This window comes from Ursus arctos, unplaced genomic scaffold (assembly GCF_023065955.2).
Source record: "Ursus arctos isolate Adak ecotype North America unplaced genomic scaffold, UrsArc2.0 scaffold_16, whole genome shotgun sequence".
Lineage (NCBI taxonomy): Eukaryota > Metazoa > Chordata > Mammalia > Carnivora > Ursidae > Ursus > Ursus arctos.
In genome coordinates, this window is record NW_026622830.1 from 25,352,060 (window position 1) to 25,366,699 (window position 14,640).

Here is a 14,640-nt window from a genome sequence, read left to right on the forward strand (position 1 = left end):
TCGTCTCCATGGCAGAACCCGCGCCTGCCTCCCGACTGCCCTCACAGGCCTGAATCTGGCTTTGTCTGGGAGGAGACCCAGCCTGGAGGCAGCTGGGGAAGCTGGGCCAGGGGCTGCGGAGCCCAGAGGGTGGCTTTGCCAGGACTGGGGTAAAAGGCTGCTGGGAAAGAAAAGACTTTTGTGCCCTGACACCTCGTGAGGTCAGCAAGACCCCCTCGTGCTGTGAGCCTCCCCACCAGAGCCTCCCAGACCAATACCTGGCCACCTCCCAGTATTCCCACGGGGTGGGGGCAGCCACATGCTGCTGGGGGCTCTGGGGCTGGGAAGTGCCCAGCAGCTGACCTCCCTCCTCATCTGAGCTGGTCGGAGGCCACACCCAAAGGCCACACCAAGGGCCAGGCCAGCAGAGTTCAGCCAAGGGCGTAGGATTATACCTTCCCAAGAAGGATCCAGAACATTTTTTTAAAAACCTGAGTAGTAGGACTGAATGGGGGCCATATTCCTTCAACTCATTCCTGAAAAATCCTTATGTTATTGTTGCTCAAAACCATCCTTTGGGAGTCTGATCTCTGTTGAAGACTCTTCGCAGGGAGATTTGGTGCTTTGGGTGGTGGGGGGTGGTCAACAGGATCAGGAAGTAGAAGAGAGTGTTTCTGTGGGGGTCACAGCCGCCTCAGCATCAGTTGCCCAGCTGCGTGGGGCTTGGTTGATCGTGAAGACGAGGTGGAGAGAAACAGAGAGACTGGTAGGGTCAGTGCACCCAGTGGCCGGTCCCACGGGAGCTTGACGGGGGAGCCTACCTGGGTGTAGCCATGCATATCCCCCTGCCCCTCCCGTCGCCCCAGGCCCTCCTGGTACCAGCGCTGAGGGTGGCTGGCCTGCTGACAGTACACGGGTGTCTATCAGGGCAGGCAGCCAGAGCTGGAGACAGGCAGGATGGTGTTGACTGTGATACCATCAATTTAATTATTTAATCAGAGGCTGTGTCTGGAGGCTATGGGCTGATGTGCTGGCCAGAGGCAGACCTGGACCCGGTGCAGGGGGTCACAGGCCTTGAGAAGGCCGGCCCGGTCTCTGCTGCCCCTTCTGGTTCTAGATCTGTTGGTGACTGCTGTGTCTCTCCAGAGCAGTGGGTTTCCGGAGGGTTTTGGCTGGGTCCAGACCTGGAGGTCCCACCCTCCAGCCCCCAGTTCCCCTGTCTGAAGGTGCTCACAGTGTGGACACAGGCCGAGATCCTGCTCCCATCAGTGAATCAATGGGAGACTGTCGGACTACAGGGTGTTCTCATGTCCCCCATTGTTAATGACGGGCTGGGGTGGGGACAGGCCAGGCAGGGCCTCGGGGTGACCCTGTACTCCGAACCCAGCCAGTAGCCCTTCGTGGTGGCTTGCTGTGTGGTCTCTGGCCATTAGTCCTCCATGGAACCAGCAAATTGGAAAGATGAGGTCAGAAGCCCCCATTGTGAGTTCTGCAAGGCGCAGACCATGTCAGTCTTGCTCTCTGCTCTTTCCCTAGTGACTCTAGCCGCACGCTTGGCACGTTATAGGGGCCTGCTGAATATTTGTTGCCTAAATGAATAAAGAAACAAACATTTATCAAGACCTACCCCCGAGCGCACCATCCAGAGGGGATAGAGGCCCACTCCTTTTTGGGGACAAGTTGGGCTCTTTGTTGCTGAGGACATCCCCAATCTGAGCCCCTGGGTCTTTTCCCTTAGCCAGAAAATGTGGGGACCCCCAAGGCTGTGCCAGGTAGCACCACCCCTGCTGGGCAGTCATGCCACCCAGAAGCCTCTCAGGAAGTTGGGTGGTTTGCACATGGTTCACACCTGTTGGTGGGTGTGTCGGAGCCGTCCTCTTTCTCCATCCTTCTTCTCCCCCTCCTCCTCATCCTCCCCCCCTTCAAACTGTAACAAATGCAGATGAAGATTGGCAGGCAGGACAGGTCCCAAGGCTGAGACCAGAAATGAATTAGCACACCCGCCCCCCGCCCCAGCTTGTGCCTGAGGCTCCCCAGGAGCCGGAGCGTGCCTGCTCGGAGACGTGTGCTTCCCTCCCCCAAGTCCACCGCGGCCTGCAAGCACTCACATCACAGGTCTCTTGTCTGGGTGCTGTTCGTGGCTCCCTGGAATCATGGCGGCAGACCCTGGGCTGGGGGGCACCACGCGCACAGTGCTTCCTCTCTGGGGACTGTAGCCACCTCGGTGAGCACATCACTCTCGTCCTCACCTCAGCAGACGTGGGAGACGAAGAAAATTTGGGTGATCTGTCCAAACTCAGGCGGTAGTGCCTAGGCTGCATTGCTCTTTCCGCCTTGGCAGGTGTCGGCCATGCGTGAAGTTCCCCAGAGACGGGCAGGGAGCCTGGGAACGAGAGGAGTCTCCCCTCACATGCTCGGAGCACTGGTTTCTTGGGACCAGAGTGACCCAGGCTATTCCTGCTGCTGCCTCTTGCCCATGTGTGGCCGCGTCTTTTCCAGACCCGCTGCTAAGCCCTACCTGAGGCTTTGGGTCCGAATGGAGCTCTGTGCACATTGTAGGTGCCTAGAAAAGCGCTTGGCCCAGGGGCTGCCTTCTGGGGGGAGAGAGAAGCCAACTGTTGGGACTTTGTCCAGAGACACTGGAGTCTAGCATTGACTTGCGACCGAATAGTATGTCCATCTGTAATTACGCCCAGTCACGGGGATTCTGTGTGATGTCCACCTCTTCCCCCAGACAGCGTAGCACCTGGAAGCTAGGACCCCAGCACCCGGCACGGAGCAGGTGGGGGGAAGTGTCTGGTAAAGGAATGCGTAAGTAGAAAGGCGCCCTAGAGCACTCCCACAGCCCAGGTGAGCCGGCGGGCATCTGGAACTTCACCTGTGGGACTAGGCCAGGCTCTGGGGCTGCAGCTGGCGGGGCCAGGCGAGGGCCCACTCCTTGATTTCCCCTCGATGTGCTTCACTGGCCTCTTGTTCTGCCCCTTCCTGAACGGAAAATGTGAGGCCCGGCCTCCAGAAGGGATGCGAGGGGGTGGGGAGCGGACATTACTCACCTCCCCGGCAGACAGGAAGCCAGCGCCAGGGGAGAGCAGAGGGTCCCGCTTCCCTCTTCCTGCGCCCTGGTCTTCCTGCAGGGTCGTGGGGGTGGGGGTTGCTGGGCCGCAGCCCTGTGGTGTCCTGGGGCCTTTCAGGGCCTCTGCTTTGTGCCTCTGAGATGAGACCACTCCTCCAGGCCTCTGGGACCCCCCGGGCCTCCCCGCTTCCCTCCCTCCAGTGCCGGGTGCCAGCACTTCCTGTCTGCAGCCAGGAGGGTTTGGAGGAGCCTCCCCTCTGGTGCCCATTACCAGGCACTGAGGGGCCTTTGGTTCTTTCAGGCTCTTAATTGGTTTCCTCACGCTAGAGCTGATAAGCCCTGTTCCTGCCTTTGAGGAGAGGGACGGGCATGAGAACAGGGATCCCTGGGGGTCTAAGCTGCCTGAGGGCAGCCGTGCCGCTGGAGAAACATATCTTCTGTTTCCCCTTGTTTCACAAGTATTACATTTATTGTAAAAAATTTTGGGAAAAAATGGAGCAAAAAAAAAAATCAAAATGACCAATACTTGGGGCATATTTTTCTCAGTCTCTTCTGTGCATATGATAAAAGTCCTGTGTTCTTAAAAAACAAAAAAAGGCAGGGGGATCATGTCATGTTGTAGCCACTTTTTTTCCTCCTAATGTCATTTGCTTCTCTTGTCAGTGATGTGGCATTTTGTAAAGACTGTCCAGTCATCCCAGTGACTGGACTCCTCATTCCTGAGCCTGCCGTGCGCTTGAGGCTATGACCGAGCCTTTCCTACAGGGAGGACATGTTCTCTCCTGAGAGGGAAGTGACTTGCCCAGACCACAAGCGACCACAAGGGTCTCTCTGACTCTGGAGCCGGCGTTTGGGCCATCCGTGGGAAGGACATTCAAGTCCCTCTTTTCCATTATTACAAACGGTGCCACAGGGAGCATCTGTAGGGCCAAGGCCCTGCACCGGCCCAAGTGTCCTCTTCTGGCCTTTATCCCCAGCCCCGACCACGGAGTAGCGCTCCACAAACGGCCTTTGAGATCTCGCGGCCGGGCTGGGGGACCAGCGAAGCCCCTTGGAGCGGGCTGCGTGTGGTGTGATGTTGAGGGCTGGCGGGGGGGGGGGGGCTGAGGCGTGCCTGGGGAGCTCAGGTAGTGGGGGCAGGTGGAGGCTGGGCGGGGAAGAAGATGCTGAACACCAGAAGCTTCCTTCGACTCCAAGCTCCAAACAGGAGAGCCGGGGCAGAGGGCCGCAGCCAGGAGGATGGAGAGAGGTGGGGTCACCTCCGTGGGTTCCCTGCAGGCAGGCCCCGGGCCATCGCCGTGGGTCTCCTGAGCTGTTCTGGCCTGCCCTGTCCCTGCAAGGTGGTCTTCGGCAAGTTGTTGGCTCTGATTCCTGGCTCCTGCCTAAGGTGGCCTGGTGACTGTGGCCATTGACCCTGGGCTCCCTGGGAGCTCTTTGTGAGAAGCCCAAGGCTTCCTGCCTGCTGGCTCTTGTGTCCTTGGGTAGGGCCCTCCGCTGCCCAGAAATGCAGCCTGGGCAGCAGGGGCCGTCCCTCTTTTTCTCACTGGCCTGGGCCTCTCCCTGGGTGCCTCCCCTGTCCCTGCAGGGCGGTGTGCTGGGGAAGTGGGCCGGCCACAGCCTCGCTGCCCTGCCCCAGGCTCCTTCCTGCCTCAGCTCGATCCTTACTCCTTACTCCTTGCAGTGGGGCCTAGGGCAGATCGCTCTACCCTCCCACCTCTCCCCCCACCACGGCCAGATGAGGCAATGACAGAGCTCAGCACATGCCTGGGACGGGGCGGCTCCGCCAGTGGTCGTGGGGCCATTTCCTCGTCAGTGGCGTGCATGGTGCTGGGGCGCCAGGCACCGGGGTCCTCTGCCAGCCTGCACGCACAGGCTGGGGGCCCCTCCTCCTCATTCCTCCCGTTCTCCAGACCCTTCATTAGCCCCACTTGGTCCGGTCCTGACTCTTTCTCTGTTCAGGTCCCTCTGGGTCGCCTCTGCCCCATGAACCCTCTGTCGTCCTGACCACAGCTTCATCACAGCACCACGCCAGTGTCCCTTGGTCCTGTTCCTCCCCCGGCCCCAGCCCGGCCCGAGTCTTGCATCTTTGGAAAGAGAGCTGGAGTGGGAGGGCAGGTGCTCACGACGTGTCCTGGCATCTCGTGACTTCCTGTCCCACACCCCACCCACACACGCCAGGACCCTGAGTCCTCCAGTACCCTGCTTCTGGATCTGGCAAACCCTGTCCCGAGCTTCCACACTGGCAGGCAGCTAAGCGGGCTGCTGTGAGTTGGTTCCGCTGTCCAAGGAGAAGGCTTCTGGGCAGCGGCTTGCCTCCTGTGTCCCAGCCACTGTGCCGGGCCCGAGGATGCCACATGAGTGTTCTTGGCAAGGGGTGGATGCTGCTCGTGTGAGGGGGGTGGGGGGCTGTACTGCTCATGAGGAAGGGGCGAGTAGGAGTTGGGACCGGGCCACTGGGGCTCCGTCACCAGCATTACCCGTGAGCCCTGGATACTTAGTTCTCTGTAGAGAGAACTCTGTAGTTCTCTGTAGATGGCGCCCATCCTCCCACAGGCCCATGACTGGGGTTGGCGCTCCGGGGCCTGCGGCGGCTGACTCCCCGTGCACCCCACACTCAAGGTTGGGTGTCCACCCTGCTCACCGTCACGTCGGGGGGAGGATTGTGGCCCCTTAACCATGGCCTGCCGGGGATGGCTTCTAAGGGACTTTTCCTGCAGTGGGCTTTTATACTGAGTGTTCTCTCTTCCACACCTGTTGATCTTGGCCCTGTCCACCCCCGTGACCCTACCTGTCTAAGGTGAGGCTGGAAGCTGGGCCTGGGCCTCATTCTCTGGCTACAGGTCATACTCCCTCCTTCCAGAGCAAGAGCTGTTTGTTCCTATTCAAGACTCCAAACATCTTCACGGAATGATCCCCCTGCCCTCCCCTCCCCCAAGGAACAGAGACCTGGGGCCCAAGTCCTTCCGGTTATTGGCTAAGGGCCACTCTGGCAGTCCCGGGTCACAGGAAAGTGTCCATCATCAGCTGGGCTGCAGGCTGCACAGACAATGCTAGGCTGTCCTGGCCTCTGGCCACTGAGGGGTGAGAGAGGCTGGGAGACAGCACCGAGAGATCCCTTTATCCCAGGAGCAGGCTGGGCCCGCACAGCCCTGGCCTTGTGCAGGCTGCCAGGGTCTGAGGCACCCAGATGCCTGGGGAGGACATTAGAGTAGGACGGGCTCCAGAGCCTGAGGTGAGGTTCACCTGCTAAGAAAGGGAGAGCAAGACCCCACACATCCACCTGGAAGATTGGCCTGGGTCTGCTGGGCACTCAGGGAAGTCCGAGCCCTCCCGCTGCTCCCGCCCCTCAGTCTAGGGTGCATTAGACCCCAACTTCCTGTTGACCCTCTGCGGACGCAGCCCCTGCTGTGCTGGAGAGAAGGCCCAGGGTGGGGGGGGCCGTGCTGGAGAGACGTTGCCGCCCCTAGCCTGTCCAAGGACGACCTTCCCGGGAACCAGGAAGTGACCGGAGCCACGTTGGCGTCATCGCTCTGACCTAAGGACTGGGGTGCACCGAACCCGGGCCGGCTTCCGGGAGGGCTGCTGGAGGACCGGCCAGGGCCCTCCGACACCGCACGCACACACGGGCGCTGGGGCCCGGGCCGGCCCCGTGAATCATTCACACATGGTCGCCTGAAGTGGCTGTTTGCTCTCAGAACACATGATTTGTTTTGGGGGGAGGAGAGGGTGCAGTGGGCATCTTGGCTAGAGCTTCGTACATTGAGTTAGCATCGATTTCTCACTGCCTGTGCCTGACTTAGAGGGCGAGGCCGGGGAGATGTCGGCCGGGGAGACACAGACCCCGCCTGGCGCAGTGGCCGCGTTGGACGGGCGTGTGTCGGGGGAGAAGCAGGGGGAGGCGGGGCAGTGGCAGAGGTGGGGGCCGTCCCCTAGCACGGATGGGCAAATGGAGGCCCAGAGGAGAGAGAGGGTGGGTGCTCTGGGGAATCGGGAGCCTGGCCACTCACGCTGTGTGACACAGTGACTTCCCTCAGGGAACTTCTGGTTCCCGCCTGAAGCCAGCCGCAGGGGTGCTGTGCAAGGCAGGGACAGTGAGTGTGCCCCGCGCCCCACTTTTCCTTAGTGTCCACCTCACCGCGGGTGGCACCAAACTCATCGCTGGGTCGGACCCCCCCCCAGGGGTCAGAACCCCCGGGGTTCCCGCTCTGAGAGAAAGGATTTCGGCTTTAGGGGGAAATCGGAAACTCTAGGTCTGCGCGGAGAGCGTGGCCGGAGACGGCTCCCCACCAGGCCCTGCAGACGGGGGTGCGGTGCGTGTGGAACTCACGCTGACTTTCAGAGCCTTCGTAGGAGAAAAGAATGTAAAGCAGCTCCATTTTAGCACAGCATTGATTACTTGTTGAAATAAGATTTTGAATATATTGGGTCCAATAAAATAGATGATTGAAATTCGTTCTCTCTGTTTCTTCTCACTTCCGCGCTGTGGCTGCTAGGAAGTGGGCAGTTCCGTATGTGGCTCCGGCCCGTGGCTCTTGGACAGCGCTGCTCTAGGCTCCCAGCGCCCCGGGGTCGGTGCCGGTGCCCGTGCCCCTGGGCTGGCGGCACCAGGAGCCCTGCGGGGAGCAGGGGCCGGCCCGCCGCTGGAAGCTCAAGGCTCGGGTGGGATGCTTACGAGGGTCAGCTAGGTGGGCAGCCGGGGCCTGAACGCCAGACGGGGGGCTGGGCACCCAGTGTGGCCACATCGTGCCGGACGGTGGGATCCCAGGGGTACTGCCTCCAACGCCTCTGTGTCCCCCGTTTGACCCTGAGGCCCTCCCCCTTCCTTCCGGGAGGAAGAGCAGGGTAGCCTGCCAGGAGCCTGGTGCTCCTGGGAACTATGCATCATGTAAACACGGCCCAAGCCACTGGCCTTTGTCACGCGGTGAGGGCCAGCCCTGGTGAGGTGCACACCCAAATTCAGAGCAGGGCCGGCGCCCCCAGACTGCAGCCTGGAGCCACGGTGCCCAGGAGGAGGAAGGGCTGGCTCTTCAGACTGGTGTCTCCACGGCCCTGGCCCAAGGTGGGGCTGCGGCTCAAGCGCTCCCCCCGCCCCCCCTCCCCCCCCACCCCCCGTCCGGCTCTTTTGTGTGTGAATTATTGACGCCCCCTCCCCTCCCCTGCCCGGCCGCTGCGCTGCCTGCAGCCCACGGAGGGGGGGTGCGGCCTCAGCCGCAGCACCTCTGGCTGCAGAGGGCAGCCTGCCCCGGGTGGATGCCCAGCGTGGGGTCCCAGGGACAGAGGGTCTTCCCACCTTGGCCCTGCCCGCCACGGGAGCTGGTGTGGGTCACCCACTGGGAGAGGGTGCTGCTGGCCAGGGCCCCAGAGCCCGGTGTGGCGATTGGCGGCTCGCACAGAGCCAGGCTTGTGTGGGCCGCGGGGCGCTGGCGCCCACATAAGGGCATTGTTTGCCGAGGTAAAAGGGGTTTTTGTCTCCTTCTGGAGACGGGGCAGAGGGAGGAACAATTTCCCCCATTCATCACTAATTCCCCCATTTGAATAGCAGCACATTGCCCCACGGTAAATAGATGGGCACCGCGGTCCTTCCCTGCCCTAGGCATTCCGGGCACAGGTGGTGGGCTCTGCGTCTTGCCCGGATCGGGGCGTTGCCCTTCGCCAGAGCTGGGGAGGCCTGGTTTGGGGGAAATGTTCAGAAGGGGCGCGTTCCCCAGCTGCTTCCCCCATGGCCGCTCGGCGTACCCTTTTCTGCGTCGCTCATACAGTCACAGGTGGGGGGCAGTCTTGTGCTGCCGGGCATTGTTCTAGGCTCCGACAGCCTGGCCCCGGGCAGAGTGCCTGATCCGGAGGGGGTGCCCGTCCTGGGCGGGGTGCCTGTCCTGGAGGGGCCTCCTGGCCCAGCAGCACAGGTGAGGCCGGGGCAGGGACAAGGGGGCCACTTCCACCTGGGTGTGGGGCAGGTTCGGCTGGCACACATGCCTGCCCAAAGAGTTCCGTGGCCGGAGGCCTGCACCCCGGGAAGGCCCAACTCCTGCGCCCCGCGGGTCGGGCCCCCGCTGCCCATGGGGCCGGCTGGGCTCTTTCACAGGGTCATAAAGTGTCAGAGCCCAAAAGGGCGTCAGCGGCAACTCCCTGGACTGCAGATAAGAGGAGCTAAGGAGACAGGCTGTGCCCAAGGTCGGGAGACAGCGAGGCCCCGCACCTGCTCCCCCCACCCCCTCGCTGGTCTCATTCGGGAATGGGGCATGGGTTTGAGTACGCATCTATAGCTCCTTCAAATCACACTTTTTTGGAGGGAATGGGGAGGAGGGAAGAATTCAGAGTGGACCAGAACCTCAGCCTGCAGTGCTGACCCTGCTCTCTGTTCCTTCTTTCCCAAACGGTGCCAGGCGCTGCAGGGGCCACGGCTGCCCCGGGCACCCCCGGGGTACTAGCCACCTCAGAACAGAGCCAGGGGTATAGACCCCGAGGTTTGTGGTGGGCCTGGCTCGGGCCCCTGTCCCTTGGCTCCTCCCCGAGGGAAGGTTGTGGATTACTCAGAGACTAGACCAGACACACGTGATGGAAACCTGCCTCCAACTAAGGACATTTTTGGCTCCTGTAACCAAAAAGTCTAGGTTCTTCTTTGGCTTTAGGCACGGATGGACTCGGGTGATTTGTCCAAGCCAGCTCTTCGGCCCTGATGGGCCCGGCAGCCCTGGGGGGTGGGGAGGAGCACTTCTTTCCAAACATTTCAGCCAGAGCCCTGGGGGCTGACTTTCATGGGTCCACCTTGGTCAGGTGCCCACTGATCACTGGGATGGGCTGGGCTGCCCGGCCAGGCGTGGGGCATGTGCTCACCCTGGAAGACGCGGGGTGCCCTCACCAGAGGGAGGGGTATGGTTTCTGGAGAGGCAGGAATGATCTGGGCCCCCCCCCCCCCCCCGTACAGTCTTGCTAACTCTGGGTCTGCGGGCGGGGGGGGGGGGGGGAAGCTCACAGCAGGGGGTTGGGCATGGGCCATAGACATAGTACGTGAGAAGGTGATTAAAATGCTCTGGAAAAAGTAGGTAAAGGGGTCAGCGTGTCAGGGTGGAGGCAGGGAGGTCTTACTGAGAAGGTGACCTTGAAGCAAATCCCTGGAGGGGAGGGAATGCACCAGAGAGAGCTGGGGACAGTGTCTTGGGAGGGAAGAGCAGGTGGAAAGGTGTACAGCTGAAGCGGGGTGACAGCAAGGGGGGGCGCCCCTGGAGGGAGTCTGGTTCCCCCTTAGGGGTTTGAACTCAGTCCCTGCAGCTGCCACTGCCTTGGGGGGCTGACGGACAGATCCACTCGCCCCGCCCCCCAGCAGCCCCTTTGCCCCCACCAGCGTGGCCTTCTCAGCTTCCTCCAGTGAGGCTTCCTCCATGGGCTACTTCCAAAAAGCCTTCCCTCCTTCCCTCCCATCTTCCATCGGGCCCTGCGGTCAGGGCTGGGGGGTTGAGAAGCAGGGATCAAGGGCCAGAAAGCTTACAACTCTCTTTCTGGAGCCCAGTCTCTTCTAGAACCCTTATGTTTGGTTTTTGACTTACTAGAGTATGAGCCCCCAGGACAGTGACCACCCCTCTCTTTTCACTGTTGTGTCCCCAGTGCCCTGCACGGGCTGACGCCCAGTAAGTGTTCAAGCAAGGAAGGGACACGGGCGGGCAGGGCATCTTCCAGGCGCTGCCCTCTCCCTCCTCCCCCTCCCTGTGCCCACCTCAGGTCTCCCACCTTCCCGCGGGGCTGGGCTCCAGGGGCCCTCGGAGGCGTGTGTGTGGTGTGTGTGCGCGCGCGTGTGGTGTGTGTGCGTGCATGTGTGTGCGTGTGTGGTGCGTGTGCGTGGTGTGTGTGCGTGCATGTGTGTGTGTGTGTGGTGCGTGTGCGTGTGGTGTGTGTGCGCACGCATGTGTGTGGTGTGTGCGCACGTGTGTGCGTGTGTAGGAAGTAGATGCATGAAGTGAGGGGGGGTGTGGAGAACCAGCTTTTATTTTTTTAGCACCTACTCTCTATACCAGGTATTGTCTATATCTTATAAATCCTATTTTACTGACAGGACACCCCTTTGGAAAGGAAACTGAGGCTCAGGGAGGTCTAGTGGCATCTTCAAGGTTACGCAGCCCACGTCCATCCCACTCCTCAGCCCCCCTGCATTCGCGGCCTCTCCGCTTGCCAGAAAGTGGACCCGAGCTGCTGGCAGCGCCGCGAGCAGGCAGCAGGGCAGGCACGCGGTCGGCACACAGGCTGAGGGTGGCCCGAGCAGAGTGACGGGGGGGGGGGGGCACGCCTCTGGGGCTCTTCTGTCCCTCCAGTGATGGCTGTGTGTGGCTGGCTTTCCCCGCCCCGGCTGCCGTGGGGAGGCGGCAGAGCCTCGGCCTCTGGGGACACACGGAGCTCGTGAACTGGGGCCACTGGCCAGCTCAGGGTTTGGGGTGGTTTGATTGTGTTTGTTTGGGGGATTTTTGTGGTAAATAGGTATAACATTAAAATTGCCATTGTAACCGTTTTTCAGTATACAGCTCAGCAGCATTAAGTCCATTAACAGTGTTGTGCGAGCAGCACCGTTATTTCCAAAATACGGCTTTCATCACCCTAAAGAGAAACCCTACATCCACTGAGCAGTAGCTCCCGCGCCCGCTCCTCCCAGCCCCGGGGAGCCCTCCGAGGTCTGCTGTCTCTGGGAAGGTGCCTAGTCTAGACGCTGTATGGCAGCGGACTCGGTCAGTGTCCGTCCTCTTGTGACCGGCTTCTTTCACTCGGCGAGCTGTTTGCGCAGTCCTTCCGTGGTGTAGCCGGTGTCCGGACTTCATTCGTTTTCATGGCTGAACAACATTCCCTTGCATGGATAGACCCCATTTTATTTTATCCATTTATTGGCAAAGTTTTTAAAAATATAAACAATGTAAGTCAGTCATTAATAGTTTAAAGTCTGGATCTGTACATAATGGTGCAGATTTCCGGTTTCTTCTAAACATTTGGAACGCGCGATCTGGCCTCCTGGCACCTCTCGGTCCCACCTGCCCAGCCGCTTCCTCACTAGCCTAGGGCAGCCTCTGCATCGTGGGAAGGGCCGCCCCGCCTGGAGCCGGTGCCTGTGGCGGGCTGGTTGGGCCGCACTGCGGGGCGGGGGCCAGGGAGTCGGCAGCTCCAGGAGTCCCGGCCGCCCTGGGCTCCTGAGCTGCAAGGGGCCGCGAGTAGGCCTGCCTCGCCTCCCCCCCCTTCCCCACCCCACACCAGAGGTTTAGGGCAAGGGAGGTCCATCCTCCCAGGAGGTAGGCTGGTCAGGGAGGCAGGCGGTTGGGGTGCCACGTCCGGGCCTGTGCAGGGGTGGGGCGCTACAGGAGCCTGTGGGCCCAATGCCCATGCTGAGCGCTGGGATGTTGGCTCAATGTGTGCCAGGCATGGTGCCCTCGTAGTAACCCCTCCTCTTGGAGAAGACACAGCCCTCCAAGGTCAAGCAGCTGGCCTCCTGGAGATGGTGCCAGGGTGCGAAGTCTCACCTGCAGGGTGGGCTAAGAACGGGCACCTGCCAGAGCAAACAGGAGCTCACGTGATCATCAGTATGGGTGTCCAGCCTCGCCTTCCAGCGCCTGGGCTCCAGAAGACGCTTCTGACTGTGTGGAGGCTTCTCCAGCAACAGGTCCTGCCCCGGCAGGAGGTGGGCCGCTGTCAGGACTCACCCAGGGCCGGGCTAAGGAGGCGTGCAGTATCCCCAGGAGCGATGGGCACACCGGCTTCGTCCGGGCTGTGGGTACCTCCTTCTTAGGGACAGTAGAGGAGGAGGCAGCATTGAGCCAGGCCTTGAAGGTAGACTGAAATGTTCTGAGCTGGAAGCAGCATGGCAGGCAGACAGCAGAGCCCAAGGAAAAGCCTGGAGACATGAGGCCCCGTGGTGGCCAGCAGAGTGGGACCTGGGCAGAAGTCACGGGACTAAGAACACAGCAGGCAGGAGTCTGGATATATTATTCTATATTATTCAGTGGGCTGTGGGCAACAGGAGGATTATGGAGTGATGAAAAAGGTGGGGTGGAGACCGGGGTGGGACTGAGGGGTGCGAGGGCAGCCACTGTCCTGTGGTTCAGTGATGTTTGACTGTCTCTCCACGAGGGCTGGCGCCTCGGTTGTCAGCGGGACTGTTTCCCAGCCTGGGACTGGGCCAGCCTGCAGTAGGTGCTCAGTAAATACTGCTGGGTAATTTGTTCATTCCACAACCGTCTAGATCGGTCGCTGGAAATACCGCCGGAGGAAAACCCGGCCCCTCTGTGATGGAGGAGGAGGGGGGCGGCGGACGGGCGGATGGGCGGTGAGGGCCCAGAGGCTGCAGGGCCGAAGGCCAGGCCGGGAAACTCTGGGGTGTACCGAGCAAGCAGGGAAGCTGTGGGGCCACTTTGAGCCGAGCCTGAAGCTGACCAGCAGGAGGATGCAGGCAGCGGTGGCTGGCCCAGAGGAAGAGGAGGAGGAGGGGCGGCCTGGCCCAGGGGACCTGCGGCAGCCGAGGGGGAGGGGTGCCACTTCACCGCGGCCTTTCCCATCCCCCTCTGCCCAGGGCTCGGCGGCTTGATGGGCAGCCCGGCCCCGCCCCCGGGCAGCCGGGAGGCCGGCGATTGGTTGGGGCCCTAGAGCCGCTCGGTCACCATGGGGACGCTCTGGCGGTGCGCGTGCCCAATGCCCAGCCCCGGGGACTAAATCTTCATAATCTGCTGGCTGGGAGAGTGGGGGTGGGGTCTTGCGCGACCCTGGCCTGGGGGAAGGGGCGGCCTGGGAGGCGGTCGGGGCTCCCTGTGGCTGCCCCTCCCCCAGCGACTCTGGGTGCTGGTGCCGAGCCGCCCGGGCACCTGGGCGCCACAGGGAACCACGCGGTACTCACCTGACAGTGACCCCGGGAGCTCGAGTAGCTTTGGCCTCTGCCATCTCAGCTGATCAAGCAGGAGGCTGGGCCTGGACTGGGGAAAGGGGCCTGGAATTTTATCTGAAATTGTCTAGCCCCTTCGTTCAAGTTTGTCTCCCCGGATTCCCCAGGCAGTGTTGTGCTTTCCGCAGCAGGGGGCGCCCTCAGCAGAGCTTAGTTGGGCTGTCACCTCTGGACCTAGCAGCGATGGCCCATTGAGGTGCAGGGAATGCAGACCCCAGACCCTGCAGCCCTGGCTCGGGATGTCCAAGGCCACGTGGCCTGACACCGAAGGCGGCTGTGGGGGGCACACTGGCTGTGGGTAGGCTGCCAGGACTAGACCCGGCCTGCTGGCAGCAGAAAGGAGTGGGTAACTGGGGGAGGGGGGGAGCACAGTGAGGCATTATCCCTTTCTCCTTAGGTGGATGAAGGAAGTTGAGAGCCTGCTGTGGGGAAAGGGTGTGAAGGGGCAAGGCAGTGGTGAGTTAGAGGAAGGAGGGTGCTGGTCAGGCCCCAAGCGACCTCTGGGGTGTCCGAGGACCTCTGGCGTGCTGCAGACTCATCAGACTTGAGGCTGCAGCCACTCACTGTGTGGAGTGTGGAGTGCAGGAGACCACCATGCCCTGCACAGCCGACAGCCGCTCCACCCCTGCTGGCCTGTTTTCTGGCAGAGGGACCCTGCCCGTACGTCAGGCGGGGACAGAGCTAG

At 61.5% G+C, this 14,640-nt stretch overlaps 1 protein-coding gene across 4 annotated transcripts in view; it reads left to right on the top strand.

Annotated features, from left to right (window-relative positions):
* Positions 1-14,640, top strand: part of NOL4L (nucleolar protein 4 like) — a 124,182-nt gene that overhangs the window by 100,822 nt on the left and 8,720 nt on the right. The gene's annotated exons all lie outside the window — the stretch shown is intronic.